Source organism: Triticum urartu, chromosome 7A (genome assembly GCF_056163025.1).
Source record: "Triticum urartu cultivar PI428250 chromosome 7A, HENAU_Tu73, whole genome shotgun sequence".
Lineage (NCBI taxonomy): Eukaryota > Viridiplantae > Streptophyta > Magnoliopsida > Poales > Poaceae > Triticum > Triticum urartu.
This window is the reverse complement of record NC_141879.1, coordinates 95,432,264-95,437,753: the sequence shown is the minus strand read 5'-3', so window position 1 is coordinate 95,437,753 and position 5,490 is coordinate 95,432,264. Positions and strand designations below refer to the sequence as shown.

General features: G+C 45.5%; 1 pseudogene across 1 annotated transcript; it reads left to right on the top strand.

Moving 5' to 3' along the window:
* Positions 1–767: 767 nt before the first annotated feature.
* Positions 768–4,230, top strand: LOC125525159 (subtilisin-like protease SBT3.9; annotated as a pseudogene). The gene is made up of 10 exons (XR_015611542.1): positions 768–959; positions 1,050–1,141; positions 1,256–1,353; positions 1,443–1,607; positions 1,692–2,305; positions 2,524–2,591; positions 2,716–2,988; positions 3,074–3,192; positions 3,318–3,486; positions 3,572–4,230. The product of XR_015611542.1 is annotated as a subtilisin-like protease SBT3.9 (transcript).
* Positions 4,231–5,490: the final 1,260 nt, after the last annotated feature.

Genomic DNA, 5,490 nt, shown 5'->3' with positions numbered 1-5,490 from the left:
TTCATCTGCCATGGCAGCTCTGGCAATGGAGATCCAGACCTGGGAACCCCTTTGTTTCATGGGTAAGAAGGTGGGAGCAGGTAGGTGCGTGGGGAAAAAGTTGATGGCCAGAGGGGCGTGAGAGCTTCCGGAGGGGAGGGAAGGGCACGTGATGGTCCGGGGACCACATCCAATGCCTGATTTGTTGGGTTTGATGCGCCTTTGTTGCTACTGGGGGAGGGCGCTTTTTTTCTGGGATCGGGGACAGGATTTTTCCTTTTTTGGCGGCCGCTGGGGAACGCTAGGGAGCAGCCGGCCGCTCCCTAGACGCGTCCTTATTTGAAAACATGCAAGGTTGCATCTTTGAGTACATGCGATAACAGGAAAGTTGGCGGGTCATTATCCCTTACGTACCCATGGACTATTCGAATATGTCACGCTTGTCAACTTAGTTACGTATTACCTACTGCCGCGTTTGTAGAATGATTGAGACGCATGTTGGACGATCAAGACGCATGTGCAAAGTCGTGGAAAGCTTGTTTGAAAGTCGATCAGGTCATTGCACCAGAGAGCATATATTTAACTAATATCTATATCCGGTTTGGTACTAATAGCCGCCAGGACTTGATCAAAGCATAGTGCTTCTTCCTCATTACGAAAAGCAAGGAGATTCCTATATAGACAAAAGGATTAGTCTTTGTTCCTCACGCGTGTGTGTCGCTGTCACCTAACTAACAACGCTGAAACATTCCCTCTGCAATGAGAAACAAGACAAGCAAACAAATTGGTTTGAACTGTTCTTGCACCCCCATGGTTATTGCTCCTGGCTGCTATATAAACATACAAACCACACGAGGGAACACAAACACAACAACATAGCACTCTTCTCCAAGCAAGATATGGATTCCAGAACAGCATTCTGCGGCACTCTCCTACTGCTGGTAATACTGCTGCCTGTTTCAGCTAACGCGTCGAGTAAAGTAAGATACACACCCGAGTCCTTTCTCAATTTGCTTTCTTTCCTGATATCTGTTTTTTGTTGAGAACTTATGCGACAAAATGAATTTCAGCTCTACATCGTGTATATGGGGGAGAAGAGGCATGATGACCCATCCATGGTCACCGCGTCTCACCGTGACATGCTAACCTCTGTTTTTGGGAGGTACTGTAACTAGCTAAAAATTCATTTTGTTCAAAACAAAAACAATGAGGAGTTCATGTTGCATCGTCAATGTATTAGTCATGATTTGCTCACCCTCATTTTACTTGACAACAGCAAGGATGAAGCCTTGAGGTCGATAGTTTACAGTTACAAGCATGGATTTTCTGGTTTTGCGGCGATGCTCACCGAGTCTCAGGCTGAGACAATCGCAAGTAAGTGACTGTCAGTCCTATAGGCTCCTGGCTATCATCGTATCTACTTGCATGACCGACAAGAACTAATCAACATATTTTGGATGTAGAATTCCCAGAAGTTGTCACTGTGAAGCCTAACACTTATCACGAAACGCACACAACTCGGAGCTGGGACTTTCTTGGCCTTGACCATAACCAACCAGGACAACAACCGGGCCTACTCAGAAAAGCAAAGTATGGTGAAGATGTCATCGTGGGTGTGATCGATACAGGTTTGCAGTCCGACCCCTCAAGCTTAAATCCTGAATATGAGAAATTCCGATACCGAATCAATTGATTCCCATGCTTATTTATAGGCATATGGCCTGAATCACGAAGCTTTGATGACAATGGGTATGGCCCTGTGCCGGCACGGTGGAAAGGGAAATGCCAGACTGGTCAGGATTTCAACGCCACAAGTTGCAACAAAAAGATCATCGGTGCGCGGTGGTATGGGCGTGGAATCAGTGACGAGGTGCTAAACAGAAACTATAAGTCGCCTAGGGACATTGAAGGCCATGGCACACACATCGCATCGACCATCGCCGGCAGGGAAGTGCAGGGCGTGAGCTACGGAGGCCTAGGCATGGGCGTGGCACGCGGCGGGGCGCCACGTGCGCGGCTCAGTATCTACAAGGTGTGTTGGTTGGGTGGGAGTTGCCCTGAAGCAGCGGTCCTCGCGGCTATCGATGATGCTATGCATGACGGTGTGGACGTCTTGTCGCTCTCGATTGCTGGGGCTGGTCATGAGTTTCCTGGGACGCTGCATGCTGTGCAAAGAGGGATCTCTATCGTGTTTGCGGGAGGGAATGATGGCCCTGTGCCACAAACGGTGGCTAATGCCCTGCCGTGGGTTACGACGGTGGCCGCTAGCACGATTGGCCGGTCTTTCCCGACCTTGATATCGCTCGGAAACAATGAAAAGCTTGTGGTACGTGCATGCTACAAACAAACATTCTCCAAGTATTTATTTGGTGTGAGGAAATAATAGATCCGGGGCTATAAAATTGGTTTTATAGTTTTTGACAAATTAACTTGATTCGTCTCAGAGCGTGGAAACAAACAAAAAGTACATTTAGCTCATCCCTGAAACCAGCTTTCACTGATTCCTTTAGTTACTTATTAATGTGTGCTTGATTCAAACTACAGGGGCAATCTCTTCACAACAATGCATCTGTGATCAGGGGCGACTTTAAAGACCTTGTTTATGCCGGGAGGTAATGAAATAAAACTTCTGTAGTTATGCATCTGTAATCACTTGACGCATTTGTTGTAGTTGTCCACTTTTGTAACCACGATTCAGTGTTTTATCAACTATACTGAATTACAACTTCTGCGCAGCTGTGACACGGAGTCGTCACTGGCATTGAGCAACGTCACCGGTAAAATCGTCCTATGCTATCAACCCGTGGCGGCGAGAAGCATGCCGCCTCGACAAGCACTTCCCATAGCCATCAATCTCACCACCATGGCTGGCGCCAAGGGCCTCATATTTGCACAGTACACTACTAACCTCCTCGACTTCCTGTCTTTGTGTAGGGGCGTTATGCCCTGTGTAGTGGTGGATTTTGAGATCGCACAACGAATTGCCTCCTATTGGAGTTGGGTCAAAGGGTGAGTGCATGTCGTGTTGTCTGAAACAGACTTGAATGCATTTTTTTCTTCTCCGGAAACTCATGCCAGTCATGTGTCATGGTAGGAATGCAGTGGTGAAGGTGTCACCTGCCATGACCGTTGTCGGAAAAAGGGGTGTTGTCGCCGAGGGTCGCCTCATTCTTGTCGAGAGGTCCAAGCATGTTGTTCCCTAGCATACTCAAGGTATATATCATTCTCAATTTCTTAACTTGAGACAATTGTTGCCATTGTCTTGTTTGTTACCTAGCCTTCCTAATTTTCTTAACTTACGACTTCTTAACTAATTCTCAATACACATGTTTGAACAGCCCGACATTGTTGCACCTGGCGTCAGCATCTTGGCAGCGGACCGCGACTCCTACGTGTTCAAATCCGGGACATCTATGGCGTGCCCGCATGTCTCCGCTGTGACCGCACTGCTCAAGTCGGTTCACCCTGGCTGGTCACCTGCCATGATCAAGTCTGCCATCGTCACCACAGATGTGAACATTGAAATACAAAAAATACATGAAAACAATTCGTCAAAATATAAAACTGATTTGATTGTCTCTTGTCTTGGTTGCAGCATCTGTGACTGATCGTTTTGGCATGCCAATCCAAGCAGAAGCGGTCCCAAGGAAACTAGCCGACCCCTTCGACTTTGGTGGTGGACACATAGACCCAGATAGAGCTGTTGACCCTGGCTTGGTTTATGACGTGGATGCAAGAGAGTACAACAAGTTTTTGAACTGCACTCTCGGATATTTAGATGGTTGTGAGTCCTACTACCTCAATCTCAGCCTCCCGTCAATTGTCGTGCCGGACCTCAAGGACCATGTCATGCTTCGGCGCACAGTGACTAACGTTGGGCCAGCGGAAGCAACATATCATTTAGTGGTTGAAGCTCCAGCAGGGATAGATGTGTCGGTATAACCATCTGTGATTACTTTCACCAAAGGAAGCAGTAGAAGCGCAACATTTATGGTGACATTCACCACAAGGCAGAGAGTGCAAGGAGGATACACTTTTGGGAGCTTGACATGGTCAGATGGAAGTACCCACTCAGTTCGAATTCCGGTTGCTGTACGGACTGTGATACAAGACTTTGTTGCGGATACCGCTTAAACTCGTATCTTGTTATTGTAAACCTTCTTTGTGTATTCATGTAGGCCGCATACAAAAATGTAGGAGAAACACTCCGTATTGAATTTATACATCATAAAAAAATGTTAAATAGAAATAGTATGATTCTTCTTCGCAAAAGTTTGGTTTCTTCACAAACTTGTTCAAAAATTGCAGTTAATAAGAAATATCGGATCATATATATCATTGACATGAGCTAGAGTAAGGGACAACCATGGATGTAAAGCTCACAAACCTTTCTTTCTTGATGAAAACTTTGTTGAGCTGAAAGTGAAAAGAAATCAACACAACTGAATTTTCTTTGCCGGGAAAATATCACTGAATTCATAGATGGCTGCTAATGTCTAAAATGCTCGTGTAGTACACTGAAATTAACTTATGTTTATATTATTATCAGATTTTGCACAATTTCCTTTGTACTATCGTGATCATTATTCATCGGTATTGGCGTCCAGACTTGAAGATCCTTATTTTTGCAGTTGCTCATTCCATTGTCCCGACCACCCATGTCCTTTGATTCTACTCCTCTAGACATGGTTCTTAGCCAGGTAAAAATAAATAAACACATGACAATCTTATATTTACTAATTGGAGGCACCAATCAAGGCTCCATGTTAATCCTTAATAACTAAGCTAATTAACCGCACGATCTCCATATTACCTATCTGCAGCCGTAGGATGAAGTACTTGCAGAGTCCAGGCCCTATGTCCCACCTCCCACGTGCACAAGTTAGCAAACTCTTCATGGGCCTTGGAAAAAAAATTCTTCCACAGCCTGCCAAAACACATCTAACGCAGTACGTGACTCTACCCGATCCCAACCCATCGATTCCCGTCGGCTAGAGATCCCTAGCATCACGTCTCATATAATTCTCAAAAAAAAAATCACGTCTCCTCATATTCTTCCGTCATCTAAACTTTCATGTTCTAATCCATATGAAAATCTAACCGGCCTCTACCCGATCCTCTCCAGCCGTTGAATCTCCGCTGAGGAGAAGGTCCTTTCTATCTCAGTTTCCATGTCCGAACCACACTGGAAGAGCAATCCATTATGGGCGATGGAGTGGAGAAGGATGTGCACTGCCGGGACTTTCAATCAGATCCGTCAACCGCCGCTGTTGGAAAGCATGCAGAGTTTGTTGGACTTGGTCGCCCATCAGTCATATCCCCACGAAACTATGATGAAGGCAAGTAAGCCATCATCCCTAATTGCTGAGAAATCATATTAATTCTGAATAACTGATGAAGAAAATTTGCTATCTTAGATGTCCATCTATCTGTACTACTGATGGTTGATTTCCAAAAGAGGGAATAATAACGTAGAAGTCATGGTTTGTGGAATCTTGAAGTATACCATGC